The sequence below is a fragment of the Schistocerca gregaria genome, chromosome 3, assembly GCF_023897955.1.
Source record: "Schistocerca gregaria isolate iqSchGreg1 chromosome 3, iqSchGreg1.2, whole genome shotgun sequence".
Lineage (NCBI taxonomy): Eukaryota > Metazoa > Arthropoda > Insecta > Orthoptera > Acrididae > Schistocerca > Schistocerca gregaria.
The window spans coordinates 139399106-139416438 of NC_064922.1; the positions used below are offsets into that span (position 1 = coordinate 139399106).

Genomic DNA, 17333 nt, shown 5'->3' on the forward strand with positions numbered 1-17333 from the left:
CTTGTGGTAGTTGCGTAAGGTCAAAGAATTTGAAACAACCGGCACACGTTAACCTGTGTTGATGTAAAGTAGATTTTGTTTGTTGAAACAACGATATCTTGTAACGCTACGGAAGTGTGAAGATATGAACAATGAAGATACTCTTTTAAAGTTCTGAGTCTAATATAAATTTATAGAGATTAGTTTCATATGAGAAGTTATGACTTTTATGTTTGATCGACATGCAAGAGTGAGAAATTCAGGTGTTGGTAAACTGAGTGGAGTAAGATATCCAGAAAATAAATCACTCAAATCTTTAAGTTCGAGAAAAGGAACGGATACGAAAAACTTGTTCTTAAAGTAAAGCAAACCAATAAATCATTACACAGAAACATAGTAAATGAGAAAACTATATGGACACACTGATAACCAGTAAGTTCTTGTACATCTCCCGTGCGGCTCAGTGGTCTAGGGGTATGATTCCTGCTTTGGGTGCAGGAGGTCCCGGGTTCAAATCCCGGCTGAGCCCTTAATGTTTTACTAAATTTTTTTAAGCTATATTATTTCATTTGTTCGAAAACGCAAACAAAAATTCCTTTTAGATGCATGCATATCATTATAAAAGAAGTATGGCTTGTTCCGTGGCGTAGAGCGTTTCTGTCGGATGTTCTTGGTTCTATCCTGGCTGGCAAGAAGGGAGGACGATCTATTTCCTATTAAAGAAGGAATAGAAGCTCAGGGAATATAGGAACTTCTTGAGAAAGGACGTGGCTTGTTTAGACAAGCAGCTGTCGATGATACACGAATGTCAGGTGGTTGGCAGTAGTAATCAAACTTGTTTCAACCCGTGTTTTTTTTAACTTGACTGGGTAGTTCTTTCAGTGGGTATACGTGTCCCCACAGATGTAGCAGATAGCCATGTTCCTTTTATTTAAGAATACACTCACCTGCTCCAAGAGCTATTAAAAAATGTATCACACTGAAACAAGTAGCAGTGGAATTGATAAATAATATATAACTTCTCCAACTTAAATATTACCTCACTGCATTTCATTAACTAAATCATTTCAGCTCTCCAAGGCGCTTTAGAACATTTCACAAATTGCCAATAAACATGTAAAGCAATAGTAATACACTGTTCAATAATTGGATCATGTTATTGTGCAGTACCGTATTACAGTACTAAGGAAACTCAGAAGTAACATGGTCATTAGTATTAACTTTTACTGTGATACTACCACTACATGAAACAAGAGCGTTTACAGCACATGTTCAAAACGGAGGCCATTGTCTCTGAGGGTCAAGGACTCCATATATCGCGCTACTACTTCCTCTGTAATGGGTGCATGCCGTTTTGGTGGACAGCAGCCTTGATTGCTTCCCACAGAAAAAAAGTCAAGCAGTGTAAGTTTCGGAGATCGGGCAGGCCAATGAATGGCCCATCACGTCCAGTGCAGTTACCAGAGTGTATACGGTCCAGAATTCATCATGCTCGTAAGGCGTTATTTGCAGGACACCCATCATGCTGATATCGCATGACCATCCTCTGAGTCAAAGATACGACATCCAAGAGAAAAGGAAGAGTTTGTATTAAAAATCGGGAATATTGTCTGCCTGGTTGCCATTTACAGAGAAAGGTCCGATAATGCTATCTACAATAATTCCGTACCAAACATTAATGTTCCATGAACGTTGATGCTCTACCTGTCTGATCCATTGTGGTTGTTGAGGGGCCAGTAATGCATATTTCTCATATTGAGAATTCCTTTGTTGGAGAACGTCGCCTCTGTGGTAAAAAGAAAGACTGAAGAAATTAGGATTAGTCAGAAGTTGTTGCTGAACCCACTGACAAAATTGATCCCTATTGTTGAAGTTATTTCTATGAAGATGAAGATGTTGGTATAAATGAACGTGATGGGGATTGAATTTATAATGATGCAGAGTGCAATTGCACTTGTTTTCAAGACGCCAACTTCATTTTGAATTCGTCGGACTTGAGGATTCACGGATACGCCAGCGAGCAGAGTGACCTCAGCAGCTTCGTCTGTTCGTGTTCTACGACGATTTAGAGGACTTGCGTTTAACTTCTCGTTTCACGTAGACGAGAAATGGGACGTCCAAATATCCATCGAGAGGGCGATGGCGTGGTAGGGAATCGTCTGTTGTACAGTAGTTGTGCCTGAACAAAATTTTGCCCGCCTACAGCAAATTACAATACGGGTGTGTACATTGGAGTACAAGAAAGACAGAACAACACGAGTCGTAATGTTCCCGATTGGTACCGAAATAAAAATTCGAGTTACTAAATTACTTCCTGTCAGTGCACTTTCCCCGTAGAGCAGCAGATTTCTCCATTATCGTCACACGTGTACATCATGCAACTCTACACAACAAAAATTGTATTCACAATGTGTATTACCGTCAAAAAGTTAGTAAGTTACTCTGTTGCACGATTGTGAGGGTTCCATCAGTGTACTGTACACTAAACAAACAACAAATGATGTATGTCGGAAAGAAGGGGGGGGGGGGGGGGGGAGAGTAGTATCTATGGCTACATGAGTCAGATATCACCAACACCTCTACTACAACACTACATTGGGTTCGTAACATATACAATCAAGGCAGTAAACAGCTCGATTTCTTTACAACCTGTGTACTCTTTATCATTTGCATGTCTACGTTTTATTGACAAAAATTGTACAGTGAGATATATTTTTGAATATCTCTTGGGTGAGTGTATTTTTGAATAGAATGTACATGGTTAATCTCTACGCCGTATTTCCTACATCTGTGGCAATACATAACACATGTACCCTCAGCAAAAACTACCCAATGATGTTAGAAAACATTGGTTGAAATAATCAGGAAAGTTTATTTCGGGTGAGCAAGAGAAATGGGACACTCTGTATATGCACTCTCAGGAAACGTCTGTGGTCGTATCTTATCATACAGGGCGGTTTTTAGAAACATTGTATAAAAGAAAGTATGGTGACAAAAATATTACATTTGTTTAATTACGGCAGTTATAAAAAAATTTCAAGCGGATAGCATAGTCGGAGTACTGCTTTCTGCACATGCGCCCGTTTTTGCCTTCTACTGCACATGGGCAGATTCACGGAAGTTTAGAACTGGTGTCCCTTTCTTTGTGCGGATTCTGCAACTACTAACTCTCTTAGTATCAAGCAGCGTTTAAGTTCTAAATATTTAGGTGCTTGAAGCGTACAATACCCTTCCCTTTTAGCTTTTTGAAAACTTGTAACAAAACTAACAATTTTTTGTAAAATTGTGCTCTGGAAATCAGGTTTTAAAACATAATTTCTTTCAATCAAAACAATAAATCAGAAGATTTAACATGAACAATAGATGTACCGTCTATCCCCCTATCAGTGTTACTTCGCATTCTAGTTCTGCTCGATACACATTGGCAAGTCGGTGGTGTTTGTGCGAGCCCCACGAGAAATAATGGGGCCTGCATCGAACTTCTGATGTCACAATAGTCATCTCGTCCACCACACTTTGAAAATATTCAGCTCCCTGCAGGGCTTATGGGAAATCAGTATGTGATATCGGAAAGGTCGTAGCTTTGTCGTGTGCTGTCGAGAGTTTTCGTGCATTTAAACGCACAGTTACGAATTAAACTAGTCTGAAATGGTTATTCGCTTCCTGCTGGAGGCGGCTGATGGCGCTCACAAGATCTGCAGTCTTACGTACGCGCTGCGGCCTGTTCTTCTTGTAGGCCTCATCTTCATGACTATGACGTCAAGTTATCAGTTGCTGCCAGCCACAACATTCAAACAGTTACATTGTGGCTGCTCGTTGAAGCGGTAGTTTTGCGGTTACACTTGCATTTTGTGTTATAGGAAAACTCACCATGAATTTTCTGGAAACTTAAATTATCAAATTGTTAATATTTCATATACACATATTATTTTAAATCTGCAGTGGCGACGTGTTACAGTGAGCTCAAAAAAGTTCGGTAAGAGGTGTCACGAACTCAGGAGCGTTTCAGCCAAAATTAAACCCTGGAGTATCCATTCTACCACCTGATGGCAGTCGCGCTAGATCTGTTTCGTTCGCGGCGGGTTCTCTTGTAATATACCTTTATGTTGAAGTGTTAAAACTGGGTTGTGAGGTAGCGAAGCCAATGAATGTGAATGCTGAATAAAGATGTGGTAACAGTTTAACCTGTAGCGTAGCCTAATGTTTGTGTTGGTGACATACTTAATCAGTCGATTTCAGCCGAACGCCAATCCACTGTACTAATTTTAGCTGCTTTTCGACAATACTGAGGTGATGCCATAGCGACGTGTAAAATATATATATCCCGTTATGTGGCTGGCTGAGGTAGACACCCTATGCTGTCATGCCATCACCAGTGGCGCTGTAAAGGATTTTCGTTTTTTGCTGATTCTTCTACAAGCAGTAGGCAGATTTTACACGACCAGTAAACAAGTCATCTGTTTCGAACCTATCTGCTATGGACTCTATACAGCAAAACTACAGCATGGTTTTAGACAGTCCCTTTGTATCTTGTAACTGTTCCTTAGTCTCTGCTCTACTCTCCCTGCAGCTTTGTCCATGTGATCATTTCAGTGTGTTGTAACTCAGCAGAGGTCAGAGAACACTATATCTACCACCTTCTGCATCCTATGCAGAAACAGTGTGAGCTGAACTATTGCAACAGAACCGTGTTTTGACCACTTGATGGTAATAGGAGCATGTTGATGTAACTCAAACAACTGAGTACAGTGTGTAAGGTAAGAGCCAAATGAAGCTTTTTCCTACAACACGAGGGAGTAGAAAAGACAGTACAAACTCTTGCAGTGGTGCTTCTTCCTAGGAAAATCAGGAAGATTTTGCATCATACAAGAACTGGAAGAGAGGACAGGGATTTTTCTACTGCATTGCAGTGTGTTTCCAAACTACGAACAGGTATTGCAGTTCTAAGGAGATCTGCATCTCTCAGTTTGCATTCATGTCTGTCATCCAAAAATTCTCTCCCTCCATATTTTGTACTATCCATCAAGAAAAACTGCGAACTATAAAAACTCCACTAACATCACCCAGTAGAGAATTGACGAGATACTACCGCATCCCTCTCATCTGTACATTGAAAACTTCACTGTATTACTAGATGTCTAAACCAGCAATGTTAACGTGTTGTCACATCACAAAACGTTTCATAGTGTCGATCTGATGATGCTGTGAGCCAATGACAGTGCAGCATGGTTCTCAGTTTCCGTATCATGGCTAAACCGCCCCTTCCATTACTTTGTGAAGGGCATATACATGTGAAAATATTGCGAACCCTGTTGCACAACAAACATCACATAATACATACACTGTTTCTTAGTGTAGGAAATAACCACTAGCAGAGAGGAGGAGCAAAAACTATGTCCCTTAGACAAAACACTTTATAAATTTGGTAAGATTTTGTTACGATCTTCCATTTCCCCCAATGTGGATGGAGTTGCAAAGTATCCACGCATTCATGGATAAAGTAAGAATTCAAAGCTCTAACATTTATCCCCCTATTCTGAGATGAGTTACCCTTTCGTTGAACCTGTAGGCTAAGGACCCTGAGAAAAACTCTATAAGGTCGCTCTCTGTGCATATATTAAACTCATCTTCTGTCTTTAACCAACCGTCCCTGAAATACTGTCTCCGATTTAATTTGAAACTGCCCAGAAATATTAAACATCTCATGAAGGAACAGAATGAGCTGAGTTCAACGTAATGAATAGATTTCAATGTGCATTTCGTGCAGCTCTTTCAGTCTCATGATTGGCCTTATCATAATGCGACGTTAACATGGGGCTGGGGAGGGCAGTGATGGCAGAGGGCGTGCTCCACATTTCAGTGGTGCCAGTTGGCTCTGTCAGTAGATCAGGTTTCACTAGGCAGGGCCAGCAGCTCAATAGATATGGGAAGTGGAGGATGGCAAAGCTTATTGGTGACAGTGTAGTGGGTGGTGGTGGGATCACTCATGGAAAAATTCCTGTAGTAGTTGGTGTTAGAGGTGCACCTTTTTTAGACTGAAGTCAGCTGATAGACATACCTGCTTAAAGGAAGTCCCTCTAACTAAGGGCTCACCTTCAGAGGATGTCATGTTTCCAGGTAGAGTAGGAATTAGAATATTTCATCAAAATATGGGAGGTATTAGAGACAAAGTTAGTGAACTGCTTATAGATGTTGAATGTGAAATGACTGGTATGTTGGAGCACCACTTAAATAATTTGACAATTCAGAGGCTTTATTTACCAGGATCGGCCGTTGAAGCCGAGCGGCCCTAGGCTTTTCAGTCTGGAACCGCGCGGCCGCTATGGTTTCAGGTTCGAATCCTGCCTCGGGCATGGATGTGTGTGATGTCCTTAGGTTAGTTAGGTTAAGAAGTTCTAAGACCTCAGATGTCAAGTCCCATAGTGTACAGAGCCATTTGAACCTTTACCAGGATACAGATTAGCAGTTAATACAACAGCAATAAAGAGTTTTTTAAACCTTGTCAAGGAACAAGAGTGGCAGGATGTTTATAGTTGACAAATATAATGCTTTCCATAACACATTTCTCATGCTCTTTGAGAGTTGCTTTCCACTAGAACGTTCTAAACGGCGTACTAGCAGTAACAGGCAGCCGAGATGGCTTACTAGTGGAACAAGGATATCATGTAGAACAAAGTGGGAATTATATCATAATGTTAGAAGTAGTCACTATCTAGCTGCAGTAGCCCATTACAAACAGTACTGTAAGATGCTTAAAAATGTTATCAGGAAAGCAAAGAGTATGTGGTATGCAAATAGAATTGCTAATTCACAGGATAAAATTAAAACCATATGGTTAGTTGGGAAGAAAGTATTTGATCAGCAGCGCAAGGTCAGCGACATAAAGTCATTTCGTAGTAAAAATATTTCTGTTACTGGTAAATCAGACGTATGTACAGAATTTAACAATCTGTGTCTGAGTATTGCTGGTGAATAAAATAAAAATTTAGTTTCTACAGGGAATCATATAACTTTCTTGGCAAATGCCTTTCTCAGGTTGATGTCTGAAATACTCTTCTTTGATACGGATAAGGGGGAGATTGAGTCAATAATTAAATCACTGAAGACTAAGGACCCTCATGGTTATGGTGGTGTGCCTAGCAGAATATTAAAGTACTGTGCTGGACATGTAAGCCCTGGATTTAGCCATATTTGTAGTTTTTCCTTTAGGAATGGTCAGTTCCCTGAACAATTAAAGCACTCAGTAGTAAATCTGCTTCATAAAAAGTGAAAAAGAGATAATGTAGACAAGTTTAGACTTACTTGTGTGCCATCAGTATTTGCTAAAGTTATTGACATCAAATGTACAGTTCGGCTTTAGAAGACGCTTAATGACTGAAAATGCTATATTCTATTTTCTCTGTGAGATACTGGATAGGTTAAACAAAAGGTTTCGAGTGATAGGCGTATTTTTTTTTTTATTTAACTAAGGCATTTATGTGTTGATCACAAAATATTGCTCCCGAAGTTGGACCATTACGGAATATGGGGAGTAGCTCACAATTGGTTCACCTCTTACTTTAGCAACAGGCAGCAAAAGGTCATTATTCACAAAGTTGAGAATGGCTGTTATGTGGGGTCTGAGTGGGGTACAGTGAAGTGGGGGGGGGGGGGGGATGCCTTAGGGATCAGTGTTGGGCCCCACTCCTGTTCCTTATTTGTATAAATGATATGCCCTCTAGTATCATGGGTAATTCTAAAATATTTCTGTTTGGTGATGACACTAGCTTGGTAGTGAAGGATGTTGTGTGCAACATTGGCTCAGTTTCAAGTATTGAATTCATGACCTAAGTTCATGGCTTGTGGAAAATAGAGTAACGCTAAATCACCGTAAGACTCAGTTTTTACAGTTTCTAACACACAATTCAACAAAACATGACGTTTTAATTTCACAGAATGGGCATATGATTAGTGAAACTGAACAGTTAAATTTCTAGGTGTTCAGAGAGATAGTAAACTGTCGTGAAAAGTCCATATTCATGATCTTGTTCAAAGACTTAATGCTGCCATTTTTACTATTCGAAAGGTATCTGAAGTGACTGATCGTTCGAAAAGAAAATTAGTTTTCATTCGATTATGTCTTATGGTGTTATATGCTGGGGTAACTCTTCCCATTCTAAAAGGCTCGGACACGGACGGTTCGGGCAATAAGTGGTGTAAGTTCATGAACCTCTTGTCGACCTCTGTTTACTAGTCTGGGTACTTTGACAATGGCCTCTCGATGTATATATTCTTTGCTATCATTTCTTGTTAACAATATTAGCTTATTCCCGAGAATAAGCAACTTTCACTGAGTTAATACTTGGCAGATATCAAACCTGCATTTGGATCGGACTTCCTTAACTCTTGTGCAGAAAGGCGTTCAGTATATTGCTGCACCCATTTTCAATAAGCTACCACTCGAATTCAAAAATCTTGGCAGTAAGCCACGCGCTTTCAAATCGAAACTGGAGAGTGTCCTCATCGGTCACGCTTTCTATTCTGTCGAGGAGTTCCTTGAAAAAGTGAGCTGATTCTTGTTGTATTGTCGATTGCGTTTACTTAAACTTATGGGTTGACTTTTTTCGGGTTCATAAACATTTTATTTTTATCTGTTATTACTTTTATGTTGTAATTTCATGTACTGACACGTTCCATTGCCTTGGAGATTTGCTCCTCAATTTGGTCCTATGGAACATGCAGTGTAACTAAATAAAATAAATTCCAGTACTATACCTGCTGTTCTGCAAAGACTGTTCCATACCAGTCTTACTCACATCACCATTCCAATCACACACGATCTGTCTAGATGCTGGCATGCTGAGGTGTTTAGCATCCCTTATTGGTGTTTAGTAGATACGAGCCTGATATATTTGAGAGTTGTGATGAGACGACAGACGGCTAAGAGGAAGAAGAAGAAGAAGAAGAAATGTTACGCATGGTGGAGCTCCAGGCGTAAGGATCCCCCCAGGGGCCCGCCATTCTTTGGTGGGTCCATGATTGGCTACCACAAGGCTCCAGCCTTTACAGCATCTTTTCCTTTCTGTGATGCATATCTGTCCTCTTGCTATTCCTCCCTCCCCCCTGCCCCCCTCCCCCTCTCTCCCTTGGGGAACATGTCTGGGATGTTATTGGGAACATTATGCACTGTTCGTTGCTGACATAATAACAATCTCACCACTGTTTTTCACTTCGGAGTTCGAGGTTCCTCTTTTTCTTCTTCCTCCCTGTGCACTCCTGAAGGCCAGCCCATGTGTTTGGTGCGTAACAGGTGACTGCGCGTTACCCAATTCTCAGCCCTGAGTTGACAGGTAGGGTTCGCATGTACTCCCTGGTATAGACCAGGTTCAGGGAGAGGTGATTGCCTCAGCTCCTACCTTCCGAAATTGCCGATTGGTCGCTGTATCAGGAGTTTCGGAGGTGCTATCCGAGGTGTGAACAATCACCTAAGGAGGGAGCACCCCCTTGTGAAGGGAAGGGGGCCCTTAGTTGGAAGGAGCGCGCCATCGGAGACGCTGGCAATCGTGGGGAGCTGTACAACAAGCCATCAAAATCTTTCCTCAAGGGGCATAGTCAAGAGCTACACAACTGGCAGGCTGGAAAGGACAGAAGGAACATTCCCATGGAAACGTTCTATGTCCTTCCAGCCAACCAACACCTGAGTCTTCCTCTGCTAATCGGAAAGGCTCGAAGTAGTCCAACAAAAACAAATGGTCTTCTCCTTTGTCGACTCTAAGATCCTCTTCGATAGTGTCACCATGTGATATGATCGCATGCCCAGCCTCAATGTGGCCAGTGCACACCACCAACCATTTCTCTGCGTTGGACTCCACAGACCGACAGCACAAGCGAGCTGATGATTCTGTGGACCTCACAGAGGGGCATCCTCTTGCCTCTGTGGTTTGTAGCAGCGAGTCTTCGCATGCTTGCACATGGAAGCCACCAAGGTGACACCCTTTCATTTATTCCTCATCATGATTCTTCTCCAATGGAATGTTCGCAGTCCTCGATCCCACAACGATGGTATACGGCTGCTTCTAGAATCACAGCGTTCTCTTGTACTCTGCTTCAGGAAACAAAATTGCATCCTCATGACCGCTTTGAGCTTCCAAATTTCTTCCCGGTCGGTTTTGACCTTCCCCCTGAGGTTGGCATTCTATATCATGAGAGCGTTACGCTGATCATATGGGATGATGTTCATAGTCAACTCATATCCCTGACCGCCTGTCTTCAAGTTGTTGTACTTCGCCTTTTCGTTCTTCACCTGATGTTTTCCCTTTGTACCATTTACATCCCTCCATCATTTTCTGTCACCAGGGCAGCCTTCCTCCAGCTTATTGGGCAGTTAGCTCACCCCTTTCTCCTGCTTGGTGACTTTAATGCACATCATCCCCTTTGGAGTTCTCCGAGAACCTGTCAGAGAGGTGCACTTTTGGCTGATCTCCTTAATCAATGTAACCTCTTCTGCTTTAACACAGGAGCACCCACATATCCTTCAGACTCCTCACACAATTCCCATTTGGACTTATCCTTCTGCATTGTCCAGCTTGCCCATCGTCTCGAGTGGTCCATTCTTTCTCACTCGAGTGACAATTTCCCATGTGCTACCCGTTTGCTGGTTCCTATCCCACCTGCATGCACACCCAAATGGCAGCTTACTAAGGCTGACTGGCAGCTTTACTCCTCCCTGTCGGCCTTTGAAGAACAAGATGTCCCCAGCTGTGATGATCAAGTGGAATATCTTACAAACGTTATCCTTACCGCTGCAGAACGTTCCATTCATCGCATTTCCTCTTTACCATGCCATGCCCCGTCCCTTGGTGGACTGAGGTATGTCGTGATGCAGTTCGTGCATGGAGATGTGCTCTCTGCGTTTTTAACCATCATCCTACAATGTCAAACTTAATTCATTATAAACAGATGCGTGCACAGTGTCATAGCGTTCTTTGGGATAGCAAAAAAGCTAGCTATTCACTAGTTCTTTTAACAATTCCACTCCATCCTCTGTCATGTGGCTCTCTGAGACCAAGATAAATTCCCAAATTTCCACCCTGACAACAGCAGACATGTCAGTGTGCACCCTATTGCTACCTCCACCACCTTGGGCTGCCATTTTTCGAAAATTTCCAGCTCTTCCCACTATCACCTAGCTGTACTTCCACCGAGCAGAGGAGGCTCGGGCGATATCTTTCTCTTCTCAGAGTCGTGAGTGCTGCAAGTGAGTGCTTTCAGTTCATCCCGATCCTCCGTCCCCGCGCCAGACACTGTTCACATTCACCGGCCGCGGTGGTCTAGCTGTTCTAGGCGCGCAGTCCGGAACCGCGCGATTGCTACGGTCGCAGGTTCGAATCCTGCCTCGGGCATGGATGTGTGGGATGTCCTTACGTTAGTTAGGTTTAAGTAGTTCTAAGTTCTAGGGGACTGATGACGAGAGTAGTTAAGTCCCATAGTGCTCAGAGCCACTGTTCACATTCAGATGTTGCAGTACCTTTCTCTTGCGGGAAAGCAATTTATGCATAATACATACAACCGCATCTGGGCAGAGGGCACGTTTCCCAGACGCGCGCGTGGAGCCCCTTCATACCCAGTAAGAACAAACACCTTCCTTCTAGATACCGCTCGTTCCCTTTCACCACCTGTGTTTGCAAGGTAATGGAACATATGATTCGTGCCCAGCCGTTATGGTGACTCGAGTCTGGCAATTTACTAACCACTTCACAGTGTGGATTTCGAGCAAGTCGTTCTGCAGTTGAGCATCTCGTCACTTCGTCCATCCATGTCATAAATGCTTTTCTGCAGAAATCCCAGCATGTGGCCATGTTTCCCGATTTGGAGAAAACCCGCAATACCTGCTGGAGGACTAGTATCGTTTGCACTTTCTACATGTGGGGCTTACATGGCTGCCTTCTCCGTTTCCTTGAGGAATTTTTAACAGACTGTGTTTTCTAGGTCCATGTGGGTTCTACCTTGTCAGACCCCTTTATCCAGGAAAACGGTGTGCCTCAATGTTGTGTCCGAAGCGTCATCCGCTTTGCTATCGCCATTAACCCTACAATGGCCTGTTTTCCGCCAGGCATCTCTGGCTCCCTTTTCGTTGACGGTTTTGACATCTACTCCAGTTATCCACGGACCTGTCTCATCTAGCGGCGTCTTCAGTGATGTCTCATGGAGCATCTACAATGGCTTTCGTTTCTCCATTGACAAAATCGTTTGTATTTATTCCTGGCGGCACAATTGGTTTCTCCCACCATCTGTACATCTTGGGCCTGTTGCTCTTCCTTTCATTGAAACTACGAAATTGCAGGGACACATGCTCGATAGGAAACTCTCTTGGTCCTCCCACACGTCTTACCTGGCAGCCCGCTGTACACGGTCCCTCAGTGTCCTACGTGTCCTCAATGGTACTTCATGGGGTGCAGATCGAATCACCCTCCCCGTTTATGCAAGTGTCTCGTCTGTTCGAAAGTAGAGTACGGATGCTTTGTTCAGGCAACTGCATGTCCGGCCCTCTTACGCCATCATGGATGGCATCCATTTTGTCACTGGCACCTTTTACACTAGTCCGGTTGAGAGTCTGCCAAACTACAACTGTCCTACTGCCATGACTTACTCCTCAGCAGTTATGCATGCCCTTTGACTGCTATGCTTGGCCACCCATCCTGTGCCTTCTTCATTGATGACTCCTGTGATCCCCAGTATGGAGCACATCCCTCTATTGTTACCTTCTGGAGTCCGCTTTTGGCGCTTGCTCCAGTGGCTTAACTTCACACACACACACACACACACACACACACACACACACACACACACCTGGGTGTGAACCCACCCTTCACCACCAAGCAGCCTGTGTTCACCTTGACCTTCATTCGCTTCCTGAGGATCTTACTGCAACCTCGCTCTATCGCCTTCAGTTTCATGACTTCCACATGGAACTTTGCGATAGTACCTTTGTGTACACTGATGTTTCTCAGAGTGACCATGCTGTCGGGTGTGCCTTCGTCATTGGCGCCGACGTTTCTCGGTACGGGGGTCCGGCAAAGTGCTCAGTATTTACTGCCAAACTCTTTTCCCTGTATGAGGCCACGGAGTACATCCAGTGACACAGGCTTTTCAATTGTGTCCTCTGCTCAGACTCTCTCCGCGCCCTCCAAAGTCTCTGTACGCTGTGCTCTGTCCATCCTTTAGTGCGATGGGTCCAGGGGAACTGTCACTTGCTCACCCTTGATGGAGCCACTGTGATGTTTGATCTCCTGGCCATGTCAGTTTGTCTGGAAGCAATGCTGCTGACGCTGTTGCCAAGGCAGCAGTTCGTGTACCTCACTCCACTAGTTCTTGTATGCCCTCCGATGATCTCTGTGTTGCCCTCTGGCAGGAGGTGCTGTCACTTTGGATTCGCCATTGCCTCCCCCCCCCCCCCCCCCCCTTCATGGGAATAAGCTCCAGCTTATTAAGCCTCTCTCAGCCGTTTGGACGACCTCCTCTCGGGCCTCCCACTAGGCGGGCGTCATTTTAACTAGATTGCGTATAGGGCAGTGCCTTTTCAGCCATGGCCATTTGTTAAATGATTCTCCCCCACCACTTTGCGCACGTTGCCCCCTAAATTTTAACTGCCCACCATTTCCTGATGGAATACCAATTTTTTAACCATTAACGTTCCCACTGGGTTTGCCGTCTGAATTATCGACCATTTTGGCGAATGACGCGTTTACTTTTTATCTGTCGTAGCAGTATGGCGAAGGCGATTTAATTTTTAGTTCTGGACCTTCGTTTCTCTATGGTTTAATTTAACAGCTCTTTCTCCACATCCCTGTTTTTAGCTGTCTTCTCTTACGTTGATTGGGACTGACATGTAGTCATTTTTTAACTCCTCTCTGTCTTCGTGTTCTGTAGTTTTGAATTGCGCACTTATAACCCTAGTTGTTTCTGCGCCCTAAAACAAAACAAAAGAGACTTCCATGAAGAGTTTGAAGCGTTCTACATGAATCACTTATGCTATCTATTCCGTAAAATTCTTGTTGTGTCTCGATTCCTTATCAAAGAGGTACTGAGAAGAGAGAAATGATCGTAGAAGATAAACACAAATTGGTAGCAGCACTGTGTGATATGCGGAATTACACGCTATGCTGCACTAGCTCCACGAACAGAACATTCTCTTACACACACACACACACACACACACACACACACACACACACAAAGGAAATGTGTACACAGAGATTGCAGTAAATCACTAAACCTTGTCACTAACTTAGAATCACTGCAGTTATGAAGCTGAAGACTCGATTTACGTCAAAGATGTCGCAGAGAAATGGAGTACTTGGTATACATATTCATTTATTTAGAGGAGGGTACTGAAATAGGTTTCCCATCAATGAACAGATTATCCCCATAGGGTCATAGATCAACCATCAGGGGGTCATAAGCGACTTAGCACAACACTAGGTTAAGGTCATAAATCAAACAAGTTTGCGCCTGAGTGTATGCTTGTCCCTGAATGTATACACCCCACACTAACTAACCGCCCTGATAATCTTTTGCCCTACTACTCACATCAGTTAGAGACGCCATTTTAAAGGCTGTATATAATGCCGCCACCTTCGTGAAACTGTATGGGCTGAAGCGAGAATATTTCACATTTTTTCAACCGAAATTGCCTGAGAAAATAAATGTGTTGCGTTACTTACAGAGCGCGCCCTGGTATTACACACAGTTTATAACTATAATCTTATTGTGTTAAATCTTCGAAGGAAAAGAATTCCTCTTAATATGCAGTGTTCATGAAAGCATTTTAAATTTTAAAATTCGCCGAACAATTATATGAAATACAGGAAACCAGAATTTTGGTTGCGCTGGAATCAGTTACATGGGTACCCTGCACCTGGGATGGGGTGACTGGTTTAGCCATTAGCTAATACAGATGCGGCAACTACCAAAACCAGTGTTTCACTGAAACACGGTGTTTTTTATGTCACAGTTTGGCCCATAGTGACCTCAGCTGTTTTGCGCCTTAAATAACAAAACAGGCAGGTGTAACCTATTTAGGCGAAACCCCGATGACCGTGGTGGAGAAAGTTATTCAGGTTACGAGTTCGTACGTCGCGTTCTGTGTGCCTTGCAGCAGTGAGAACGTAGCTACGACTTCCGCAATGCTAAGACAGACGGAGGCATGTTGGACGGCCATTAACCGGCAGCTAGGGGCCACTGAAAGTTCACGCCAGAGAGAAACGAACGGAAGCCCTCGCCGACTTACTGCGACTGGCTGCGTCCACTGGAAACCTGCCGGTAGCGAACGGGACGCCCCGGCGAGCACCCGGCCGCGTGGGAATGGGCCCGAGGCGTAGCGGTGGCCCGGCTTTCGCGAGGCGCCCTGCCGACAAACGACTCGCGCGCTAATTAATGAGGCGCTCACGCACGCACGCATGCGCGATACGCATCGCGGCAGGCTGTTGGCGCTTCCGGCCGCAGATCACCGGTGCCCGCCGGGAATCGACGCCCGCCCGTCCGCTGGCCTGTTACTCGGGGAGGGAGCCTCCGCCGACATCGCGTTCCGACCCCCGGACTGCCACATGTCAGCCGGCGCGCGAGGGTTCGTGGACGCCCTGACCTGCCGTCGGCAAAGAGCTGTACGGTCCAGAGTGACTGACATTAATGTTCTCGACGATGTTATGGCTGCCTGTCGAAGCGTGTGAAGCTTAACAGCCGTCTTGTCTCTGTATACTCGTACAAGACGACGTAGAGGACGGAGCGGAAACCAAAGGCATCTCACCATATCGTCGACCACAAAGATGCGATCATGTGGAGTATCTTCCCACTTTCGGATTTGCTAATGTCAAACGAGGACCGTTTTAACGAAATGCAACAAATGCCATTTAGAAAATTTTACAGGAGACGTATTTTTCAGTTGTGCTCAATATCGTTGATTCAAAAAATTTCAGAAGGAATGACTGGTCTTTATGGAGGAAAAAAAGTTACAAATTACACACTTTAACAAATCTCAACATTGCCACTTCTATGTGTATTTTCTTTGTTTTATTTATTTATTTATTTTACAGTAATTGAAAGGAATGGACAGTGTCTTGAAAGGAGGATATAAAATGAACATCAACAAAAACAAAAGGTGCATGGGGCTTAATCAAAATGGAATAATTTTAGTAGCTGTGTGTCCGGTTACGAAGTCTTGTAACCGTTTGGCCTTGACTAGTATTAGTACGCAATCTGACTGCATAAAATAACAATAAAGAATGAAAGGAAATTTCCGTTAACACAATTGATTCATTAAGTCCTTTGGAACTATAAAAGCTACGAAACAACAAAGCAAAAGTGTAACTGTTCTGTGTGTGGAAGTGTGAACCAACGTACATGTATCTGGCACGGTTTTTCCTCAATACGACAAGATATTTTAAACACAATTTACAATGAACTAATTGAAAATACTATAATTGCACATAGAAACCAGAATTAAAAATCTAATCCATGAACACGAGCCAGATGCTTTGTTGATTCAACCTGTGACCAACAGGCATGTCATTGAAAGAAATGTGAAATAAATTTTTTTTTACCTCCGTATATATTGACGAAAAATACACTGTGATCATTGCAACATCTTCCATCTATATATTACAACAACCGAACAGCATCTACTGTCTCGCCCAGCAGAACAAAAACTGCAAACGACATGCTCTCACTAGTACTGCTCTCGACATCTCAACAAGCACTGCCCACGACAACGTCTGAACTACTACTGCGCCAGTGGAGTTGGCGGAATAATATCTCGGGCGCTGTGACTCAGTGTAGCCACCTTTCAAAGGATAATGGAATGTAGTCGAATTAAATAGAGGTGCTGGGGGTATTAGATTATGAAATGAGACACTTAAAGTAGTAAAGGAGTTTTGCTATTTGGGGAGCAAAATAACTGATGGTGGTCGAAGTAGAGAGGTTATAAAATGTAGACTGGCAATCGCAAGAAAAGCGTTTCTGAAGAACAGAAATTTGTTAACATCGAGTATAGATTTAAGTGTCAGGAAGTCGTTTCTGAAAGTATTCGTATGGAGTGTAGCCATGTATGGAAGTGAAACGTGGACGATAAATTGTTTGGACGAGAAAACATTAGAAGCTTTCGAAATGTGGTGCTACAGAAGAATGGTGAAGATTAGATGGGTAGATCACATAGCTAATGAGAAGGTATTGACTAGAATTGGACAGAAGAGAAATTTGTGGCACAACTTGACTAGAAGAAGGGATCGGTTGGTAGGACATGTTCTGAGGCATCAAGGGATCACCAATTTAGTATTGGAGGGCGGTGTGGAGGGTAAAAATCGTAGAGGGAGACCAAGAGA

The 17333-nt window shown here is 43.5% G+C and overlaps 1 long non-coding RNA gene and 1 other non-coding gene across 2 annotated transcripts in view; both read left to right on the forward strand.

The window, feature by feature from the left end:
• Nucleotides 1–17333, forward strand: part of LOC126354617 (uncharacterized) — a 121648-nt gene that overhangs the window by 18085 nt on the left and 86230 nt on the right. The gene's annotated exons all lie outside the window — the stretch shown is intronic.
• On the forward strand, nt 437–508 carry Trnap-ugg (transfer RNA proline (anticodon UGG)). Its single transcript has one exon. It is a non-coding gene; the product is annotated as a tRNA-Pro (tRNA).